This window comes from Sciurus vulgaris, assembly GCF_902686455.1.
Source record: "Sciurus vulgaris genome assembly, chromosome: 2".
NCBI lineage: Eukaryota > Metazoa > Chordata > Mammalia > Rodentia > Sciuridae > Sciurus > Sciurus vulgaris.
The window spans coordinates 183648348-183659342 of record NC_136462.1 but is presented as its reverse complement, the minus strand read 5'-3'; positions in this window follow the sequence as shown (position 1 = coordinate 183659342).

Genomic DNA, 10995 nt, shown 5'->3' with positions numbered 1-10995 from the left:
CCAGAACTGTCAATCACTAGCTTCCGGTGGACAGCATCTTCACAGACAGGCCTAGAGGCAGGGGGTCAGTTCTCCACATTTAAGTCAGGACTCTGGCTTCCCCAAAGGAAGGGCTGAATTTGGTTACTAGGAAAAGAGATGCCAGGGTGGGGAGAGGGAAATTGTCAAGTGGCCTTCACCACCCCGCCTCTGTGACCGGTGACACGTGCACCCTGGGAATCTGGAAGGTGTGGTCAGGGGATTTGGGGAGCGGAGGCCACATTTACAGGGGGTCCTTGAATGCCAATCTAAAAATCCCAGCCTTAAGGGATCAAGAAGTAGCCTTGGAAGATTCTGGAACAGGAGAGTAATGTATTGAAAGCAGCATTTTAGGAATATTCATCTCGTGGCAGCCGACGGGAGAAACTGGAAGGAAGAGAGACTAGCAATGAAATTGTGTTTCTGAAAGTCCCAGGACGAGAAAATGTGCCTCTTCCATCAACCCCAAACTGTTTGACATGCCGTGGTTCATGAGCAACTTGAGGCACATAAATATGTGCTTTAAAGTTTAAAAGTAAGAAGTGAGATGAATGGAACCTCTGATGAAGCTCCATCCGGAGCTCGGAGGAGCCCAGAAATGATTTTCCGCATCTCCTGCTGTGATGAACAATGCAGGGTCCCTCTCCCTTTGTGTGGCTCGCCCCAGTCCTCTGCGTCGGGCTTGATTGGAAGCCAAGTGCCCGGATTGCCTTTCCTCCAGAGTAAGGAAGAGAGGCCAAATTTCGGAAAATAATTCTGAGTGATGGCGGACTCTGCCCGAGCGTTGATTGCTTTATAAATGGCATTCTTCTCCCTGCGTCCCCCGCCCCCACCCCACCACCACTGAAGTTTGGAGGCAGCAGCTTTTCAAATTACGCTTGAAAAGCAGCCTGATTTCCCACAGGAATCATCTCCTAGATTAGGAGCCGTTCTACCTTTTCCGACAGTTTTACCCAGAGTACAAAGCCTGTCTGCAGAGGACGAGGTGGGAGCCGTGCCTTCCTCGCTTTAGGGTGTCCAGCACCCTCTGTTGATGGCAATGTCTCTGGCGGCACCAGAGCCAGGCATCCGGGGCTGCCTGCTCTTGCAGCAGCGAAGGGTTAAAAATCACTGGAAAAATAGCTGCCGCCACCACCCCCTTCCCTTTTCCCTCCTTATGTAATTTGCCATTCTTTGTGCACAACAGCTCCTGGGTCTCCACCTGCTCTCTCAATCAGTACCCTCACGTCCCCAGCTTCCTCCCACACAGGCGGGCTCAGAAGTCAGGAGAGCACCTTTCAGAATCTCTGGGGCCCGTTTCCAAGGGAAAAGATGGGGGCAGGGGACTGGAAAAGAAGTAGAGGAGAAGAGTCCGAAGTTTTTTCTTGAAATAAAACACTGTGCCTTCCCTGCGACACAGGTGTGTGGTGGAGACAGACCTCGGCACACCCACTCCCCCCTCCCTCCATTGGTGCCATCTTCACATCCCCAATGGTGGCTCTCATTCCACCCTGATCACTGCCCCAGGTCCCCAGAGGAGGTCAGTGAGGCCAAAAATAGGAATCAAACTGTGCCACAGCTCACAGTTGACCTTGAGCACTCTGCCTCTCAAGCCTCGGTCACCCTGTCTGCTAGGTGAAAGGTTTGGACCCCTGAAACATCTGTGATTGGCTGGTAGTGTTGGCAGATGTGTAATGGTATACGCTTTTTGGAGGCCAATTGGGCAATTCACACATGCAAACAAAGATGCACACGTACACACTATTTACTGTGACACTCTTCCTAATTTACAAAAACTCACATATGTTGCATGTCCTGTATGTGCCAAGCATCGGGCTTAATGCTTTACATTAATATCTCAAAGACTGGAGGCAAAATATAGAAAATAACCATGGGATTTAACCATCCATCTAGGAGAGTCTAAAACGCCCCTCCTCTCCTTCCCCCCAACCCAGAAACTCTGCTGAACTGTACTGAGGAGCTGTATATCAAAAGCCAGGAACTGTTGCTGTGAACTATTTCCTAAATGTACATATAAAATTCAAAGGAAAGTGAGAGACGGGGGTGGAGGAGAGAGGGGGTGGGCTGGTTTAATGGCGTTTGGTCCATCCATATAATAAATTGCTGAGCTGCACTTTTAAAGAATAAAACAGTAAAAGCTATCAGAGTTTTAAATGCACATACACATGGACTCAGCAATCCTGCTTTTAGGAATTTACTTGCCCTTGTGCAAAGATGATGAATAAGGTGCTTGCAATACATTGTGATACATTGTTTGCATTAATAAAAGATTGCAAACAACCTCCAAGTCCATCCAGAGAAAACTGGCTAAGGAAGGGCCCCCCAGACATGTGTAGTGTACCCTGTAGCCTTTCCAAAGAACGAGGTCAATCTCGGGGAGTGGCTCCAAGACACAGTGAAGGAGAAGACAAGCAGACAGATGCTGTTGTTTTCGGGGGAGGGGAGGACATGTGTGGAATCTCTCTCCGGACACCCAGGTGGCAGCCTCCGCGAAGAGGAACCCGCTCAACCATGAGAAGTCTTATCACAGAGTTCCCTTTATATGCTCGACTTTTTCCTTTTTTGTCCCATGCATGTGTAACTTACAAAATATTTTATCGTTAAAAAGAGCATTTGAGTCTATAATTCTTTGCAAACTTACATTTGGTGGCAGGAGCCTGTTGTCATCTGGGACCCCTCCTTTGAGCTTTGCATTTCTCAAGGGGAACCAGGGCTGGGGTGGGAGACAGTGCTTAATCCAAACAAGCAAAGGGGTCTTGGAGAGGATGCCTTTCGGTGGAGGGGGTGTGCCCTGCACTGCAGGCAGCCACCTTGGCTCCTTCGGGTATGCAGGAAGATGATCTTCCACCCACACTGGCTCATCTGGGCCGGAGGGAGGAAGGTCAGGCCTTGGAGGTTTTCCTGACTGTCTGGGCCGAATTCAGGGCTCTTGTGCTCCCTGGGGACTGCGCGCTGCCCTCTGGCCCCCCACCCCCGCCTCTGTAGCAGCTCAGGGAGGAGGTGTGTTCACAAGAAGTCTTCAGCACCATGGACAGTGACACATTGTGCCCCTGCCTCCTAGTTGACCTCACACAGGACTGCGCATCCGGTGCTTGACCTAAAGGCATTGAGAGTAAAGGCTGGATTCCAACCTGTGGCTGCTAACATGACACGATCGATTACTACATCAGGGTTCATGGAACAGGATCCAAACTGCTGGTTGGAAACTTCATTTCGACAAACAATGTTTGAGGCTTCCTGTGTGCCAGGCCCTGAGATTAAAAGATATAAATACTGCCTCCCAGGAGCTAGGCTCAGAGAAGAAGCACACAAGACAAGAAAGTGTGAGAAGTCAGCAACAGAAGTCTGCACCGGAGGAGAGGTGGGCAGCAGCTCAGAGCAAGGGCTCTGGAGACAGATGACCATGAGCCCTGCCCAGGCTGTGTGACTTTGGACAAGCGTCTCTGTCACTCTGAGCCTTGATGAAATGGGAGTAAAAGCAGTGCCTCCCTGACAAGCCGAGAGCCTGCCTGACAGTGCTGGACTCTGGTGGAGGAAGGTGATGGTGTTCAGAGACACGAATGAGAGCACAGAGGTGGGACTGAAAGGAAGCAGGAGGCTTTGTGGAGAGAGGGCCATTGAACTTGCCCTGCAGCCTTGGCCCATCAGGCACAAAGGGAGGGGCCTGTGGGCAGAGGGCACAGCGAGAGGAGGCTCCTCATGTTGAGGTGAGGTGGAGCAGTGGGTGGCGAAGAGGAGGAAGAGGAGGAGGCTCCGGAGAGGGAGGCCAGTGTGTTTGAGGCCCCACAGTGGGACCTGGGCTCCGCTTCTGCTGGACTCTCCCTGGGAACCCGAGGACTCAATGGGTAGGATCGCCGTGGGAGTGTGTTCCTGGGCTTCTCCTTCAAGGCTCTGGTTAGATGGGGCTTGGAACCCTGCTTTTGCCCCTTACCACATTTACCCGCTCCGTGACCTTGGACAAGTCAGTGTTCCTGCCTGTGAGGCAGAGCCATAATGGAAGCCCACCCCCATGACATTGCTATGGGGCCTCGATGGTTTAACGCATGCAAAGAACTGAGGTCAGTATCTGTCACTCAAATGCAGAGAGCTGTTCCCTTCCTGCAGTGCCGGTCCCTGGGAGGCCTAGGGAAGGGCAGCCCCACCCAGTGGTGCACAATATGGGAGAGGGACCAATTCTGCCTCTAGATCAGAGACAGCTTCCCAGAAGGGGCTGGACATGGGGCAGCCGATCACGGCTACCTCGCTGGCTTCCCAGACAAGCGTGGCACAGCATGGCCTGTGTGCACCCTCCAAATGTGGGCTGCTCATGCGGTGAGAGGGGCCTCCCTGCTAAGGAGCCACAGGGTCCCTGCAGTGGACAGATTACTGTCGGCCTGCCTGGTAGCTACATTCTCCAATTAGGCTCATTCCAGGCTGCCAGACAGGATGCCTTGAGGTCTGAGCTGCACAGTTCTCTCTGACCTTTGCAATCAGCCATGAGATTAAATATCATACCCATTTTACAGGAGCAGAAAGGCAGAAACTGAGCACAGAGAGCCGGAGGGGCAGGTTCCTAAGGTCCTGCTGAGGGACAATGGGGGTCCCAGCCCAGGGTATTTCCAGCTGGTGAGCATCTGCTTTGCTGACTCCTGGGAAGTCTGTGCAAAAGACGGGGTACCATCCCTGGGGTCACACTCCAGTGTGGGAGACCAAACTTCCCCAGAAACATTTTCATTTACTAATGGATTTAATGAGTGCAGAACTTCCTGTTTTAAACAAACAAGTGATTAGCATTGACTATAGACAGTGAAAATGGATCCTAATGAATTGCTAATTAGCCTCCTCCTCTTCCCAGGATCTTTAGCTGGTAAATATTCTCTCTGGCCATTGAGGACCTTCATCAATCAGACTGGAATTCATTCTTTTATTCATTTATCCATTCAACAGACATTTCCTGAACACCTATTGTGTGTTACACAAGCAAGATCCCTGCCTCATGTTCTGAAGAGGAAGAGAGCATTAATCTGCCTCACAAACACACAATGACACACTTACAGGACAGCGGGCAGGAACTTGACCTTGTTCTGGGGTGGGGATGAGGTGTCCCTCAGAGAAGCCCATCTAGAGGAAGGTATATTTGAATCAAGATCTGAAGAATATGGAGAACTTAACTAGATGAGTTAAGAGATGAGAGAAAGAGTAGAAAAGAAGTTCAGACATCCAGCATAGCATGTGCAAAGGCCCTGCTGTAGGAGAGAGCAACATGCACCTGAGGAATGCGCAAGGAGTGTGGGGCAGGGTTGGGGTGTAATAAAGCTGCGAATCAGGCACATTGGTCTTCAATCTTTGTAACTGGTGGTACTGAGGTCCTACTACACCCCTAGGTCTTCCCACGTCAGTATGCTCCTGCCAAGTGCCAGCTGCCTCGTGTTGATTATGTTGCCTGATAACTTTCTACAGGTGAGGAAGGTCTTCTGTCTGCACCTGCACACTTGGCACACCAGAAGTCCTGGTGAATTAAGCAGGAGCAGCCCTCAGCCAATGACTGACGAAAGGTGTTGTCTATAAACTCTAGCTATAAACTCTGGCTCCCTTTAACAGGGTAACTTTGAGCTGCATGCCTTATGTTTTTGTTGTTTTGTTTTCTATTGATTCTGTTTTAGGTTGGAGTGGAACTCAGGGACTCGTGAATGCTGGGCAAGTACTCTACCGCTAGGCCACATTCCCAGGCTTTTAGTGGGGGCAGGGCGTGCTGGGGATGGAACCCAGGACCTTGTGCAAGCTAGGCAAGCATTCAAACACTGCATTGCACCCCAAGTTGCATGTTCCATACTAGTTGCCAGAGTCCTCAGTGGGATTGAGCCCCACCTGCACACAGCGGCATGCCTGTTCAACCTGTCTCATTCCCCTGGTGCCTCCTGGGATTACCTCCCAAACAAACTACTTGCCTCACTAAGACATCCTTGTAACAAGGCGCAGGTGCATTCCACGTCCCCTCTGCATCCTGGCTACCTTGGCCTGCCTGACTTCCTCTCCTTCTTTGCTTCCTTCACAGGGCTTTGAGTCCATGGGATGTGGTGGCCCAGCTGGGTCCACCCAGCACCATGCACTTAAGTCCCATAGCCTGTTCCTTTCTTGGTATGCTACCACCATTAACAAGGTTTGAGGTGTCTTTCCTCTGGGGGCAGTGCTGTCCAATAGAACTTTCCTCAGTCATAGGAATGTTCTAGACCTGTACTATCCAATATGGTGGTCACTAGCCACATGCGTCCATTGAGCACTTTAAATATGGCTCATATAACTGGGGAATGAATATTTTGTTTTATTAATTTAAATTTAAATAGGTATGTGTGACTAGTGGCAACCACATCGAATATGTAGCTCTGGGTCACATCCTACAGCCAGTAGGTTGCTAAGTTTCCTGGAGACGAAGGTTAAGCTTGATGAATTGTGGGAAAGGCAGCCACATGGGCCCACCTCTCTGTGTCCACCTCCATTATAGGACCCAGCAGATCTTCCTGAGATAGATCACCCAGAAGGCAGCCACTTGGGTTCCAGGGAGGCCAGGAGTATGTCCCCTCCTACAGCTCCCATGACTAATGCCCCCTTCTTTGCCCCATCCTTAAACTGCTCTTGGCCGCTGTAGCTGGTGCAGACAACCTTGAGGAAGGAGCCAGGGTGGCTGCCTCTGCAGTCAGGGACAGGGACTGAAGGTGCTCACTGAGACATCTCCTGCTCTACCAGCCTCACACTCTGTGGTGCAGCCAACTGAAAGTGTTCTCCCTGGAGATGAGGATAACTGGGTACCATGGTGTATTGAGTTCAAAGAGCTTTGAGCCATTGAAGACAATTCCAGTTCAAGGTGGTGCAGGAGGTATCTACCCTTCTCTTCTTCAAAGTAAAAGAACCCTGGTATTTATGCAGGTACGTGTCTGGTCAGAATGAAGGCCACATCTTCCAGTTCCCCTTGCAGATAGAAGTGGCTGTGTGCACAAGTTCCCGCCATGATGCATCCGCTAAGATGATCTGCAAATGCAGGCAAGCGGCTTTAAGAGAAGCTGTGTGCTCTTCTCTCCACTTTGGCTCCTCCCTGCTGCTGAAACACAGACCCATTACAGACTGTGACACAGGGCAGAGAAGCCAACTGGTTCAAAGCAAAGCATCTTGGGAAATTTTGAGGATCAAAGACAAAAGGGCCCATCGAACTTCCTTTGATTAGAAAAGATGCTGTAGGCTCCAACTCTGACCCAACAGTTAGAAGCTGTTAATGTCTGTTACAGAAAAACCGTTTGCCCCTGGGCTGGCCCATCGAGTGGGGCACTGGGGCCACAGCAGGAAACAGGATGCTTGGAGCCTGTGCCCTCACAGAACCATCACTACCCTTCCTGGCATTTTATTCCAAAGTCTTTTTACAGCCACCTCCAGTCAAAATGGCATTGAGTTCATGTTTTAAAAATAACCTCTGCTCCTCACCGGAACTCTCCGACATTGCAGATGGGAATGCAAAATGGTACAGCCGCTGCAAAAGCAGTTTGAAAGTCTCCTACCAAGTTAGATGTACACTGACCATCCCACCCAGCAGTTCCACTCTTGGGTGTTCACCCAGGAGGATTAAAGACTGGAATGCGATCGTTCATGGCAGGTTCATACATCACATCCTCTCACCGGAAACAGTTCAAATGTCCATCAGTAGAAGAATCCAAAGGCAAATCGTGACCTCTGCACAACAGAATGCTGCTCAAAAAGGAAAAAACTGGATAGACGCAAGCCCGCGAGTGAGGCTCGGAATCACCGTGCTCAGTGAAAGAAGCCAGACGTGAAAGAACACATCCCGCAAGGGTGCATTTATATGAAATTCTCGGAAATGCAAACTGATATATCGAGAGCAGACCAGTGGTTATCTAGGGCTGGCGCTGGAGAAGGAGATGAGCTGCAAAGTGAAAAAAAGAATGTTTTGGAAAGTGAAGAAAATATTCTTTTCTTGGTTGTAATGGCACAGTTATATGACTATATTTATCAAAACTTATTGAATCATGCGCTTAAATTGGTGATTTGATTGCATGTAAAATTATACTTTGATAAAATAGGTATAAAAAATAAAATAAAGAGCCAGGTGCAGTGGCTCATGCCTATAATCCCAGCTACTCAAGAGGCTAAGGCAGGAGGATCACAAGTTCAAGGTCAGATGGGGCAACTTATCAAGAACCCCACCTCCAAGAAAATATTGAAAAAGAAAAGGGCTGAAGATGTAGCTTAATCATAGATTGCACTTACCTAGCATGCAGGAGGCCCTGGGTTCAATCCCCTGAGCTGTAAAAATGAAGAAATGAATAAATAACTGTACTTATGATTAATGGAGAAATGACCTCTGTTTATATACTATAATAACACATACTTTTAATCTTTTAAATTTAAAGGAACCCATACTCATAAACAAGATGAACTTTCCTTTGCCACAAAAAGAAATAGAAACCTAAAGATAAATGGAGGCTGTAACCTCAGGCCCACCGCACTATGAATCTGGAAACAGGCATCAGTGACCAGGGATCCAAGACCTGTGGCGCAAGCAGGGCCAAACAAGTCCTTTGGAGCTAGAAGTCTAGCACTGGACTCCTGGCTTGAAAGCATATTCTAGGTAACCAGAGGGAGCAGCTGCAGGTCTGGCAACTGACACCTGAGCCAAGCTGCCCTGACTCAACAGGAATCCTGAGCTGCCAGTAGGAAGCCTGGTTAGGAACTGGGGTCCTGAGGGACTGGGTTTAGGGAAGTGTGGAGAAAGAAAAAGGATAAAAATATTCCTCTTTAAAACAGGCCTGCAAACCCAAATTCAAGAGCACATGAAGAAAACTGACTCTAAGAAAGAAAGCCAACAAAATAATTAACTGTTCATAGAAGAAGGAAATAATAAGAAACCCTAAAAACAAAAAACGTCATTGAAGCAAATTCAAATGGTTTAAAGTCTACATAAGACACTGTTGAAGACACAATTGGTGAACTGAAAGATATTCCTGAGTCAGGAAGCAGCACAGAAAGATTAAAAAGTAAAAAATGTTAAAATAAAACAATTTAGACATATGAGCAGATTGAAAGATTCACTCTGTGTGTAATAGAAATTCCAGAAGGAGAGACTACAGGATGTAATGGAGGTGACATAGTTAGGAGATGATGGCTGAGATAATTTCAGGATGAAAAGGCAGGCCTCAGGGGGAAAACATGAACCACATGGTAAAGAAAATGATGAAAAATAAATCTCAACCAGACCATGGTAAGATAGGGCACAATGTCAGAGATAAAGAGATAAATCTCAAGAATTACAAGAGAATAAAGACAAGTTCTTTACTACAAAGAAGTGTCTACAAAGGATGCCAAAAGTGTGCTAGGAATGGACAATAGACTTCTCATTAGCAGCTATGAATGATACAGAGAGAGGTAATATCCTGGACAGGCAGAGGAAAAAAGCATCTATTAATTTGCCTCAAATTAATAGCATAACTAAATGAATACTGAAGAAGGAGAGCAAACTACAGATATCTTCAGACTTCATAGAGTAAGGGAGCTTACCACCCATACCTTCACTTAAAGGATTACTAGAGCATGTATTTCAGCAAAAGGAAAAGTGAAAGAAAACATTAAGCCCAGAAATCAGATAAATACGTTGGTAAATTGAATTAATTTCCAACCATATAAATAATCATTTCTTTCTTTCTTTCTTTCTTTCTTTCTTTCTTTCTTTCTTTCTTTCTTTCTTTCTTTCTTTCTTTCTTTCTTTCTTTCTTTTTATGGTGCGGGAATTAAACTCAGGGGTCTTGTGCATACTAGGCAAGCATGCACCACTGAATTATATCCCTGGCCCTAAATATTTACTTTAATGATAAACAGTGGGACTAGAATTCTAGACAGTAATAAAAAAGATGGAGGGAGCAGTTCAGTTTGTAGGTACATTGTGTTCAAGCTCTTTTGTTGTCACATGGAAAATAGAAACAGAATAACTTTGCACTGTTAGGCAAATAAGTGGTTACGTAACTATGTTAAAAATTAAAATGAAACCACCCAAAGAAATGCACTTTATAAGCATTTAAATCAAAAGGTAGATAAAGGAATCAGGTGACAAAGGACTCTATCCCTCAAAAGTTAAGAAAGAAGAAAAAAATCAAAGTAATCACACATGGTCCCTCTTTCCCCCAAAAAATCTCCTCATAATTGAAAATATGCACAAAATAAGATGGTTAAAAGAAAAAGTCCAAATTAATAGCAATTGCAATAAATGTAAATGGATTAGACTTTTCTATAAAAGACAGAGATTATGAGATGAAACTTTTAAAAACATAATAAAAATCCAACCATAAGCTGTGTATAAAATATACTAAGATAATGACACAGCAAATGTTGAAAACAGACATAAAAAGATATCCCAAGAAAATGCTATTTTAAAAACTGAGAAAACATTACTCTTCAAGTAACAACATTACTTGAAAAAATATTAACATATTGGGCAAAACAGAATATAATGCAAATAGCACTACTGGGGATAAAGAGAGTTGATGAATTTATGATAAAAGCAAAAATCCTACCAAGAAGTTAAAATTCTTGAACTTAAAGCCTTCCCTAGAATTTGGATGGAGTTCTTTTGCAGCTACATTTATTCAAGGATTGATTGTTCATTAAACCAAAATTTCATGCAGGCCTAAGTCCCTTAATGTGGAATAGGATGAGGCATGAAGACATGAGGAGATTAAAAAATAAGGCTGCTTACTAAATTATTAACCATAAAGCTATGGGCTAAATCAACAGAACTGCAACAAGAACAATAAAGACACAGCATACCCTAAATCATTTGCAGTGTGTTTGCATATTAAATTGGAACGTTTATGTAGATATAGCTTAGAAAATGGCCTTTATTAAAATGCCCACAGTTAACACTTTCAGGTACCAAATTTGTGCAACTCCAAATGCAACTTAGCAAGCTTTCCTCTTTCTGCTGGGGTTCAGGAGTGGGGG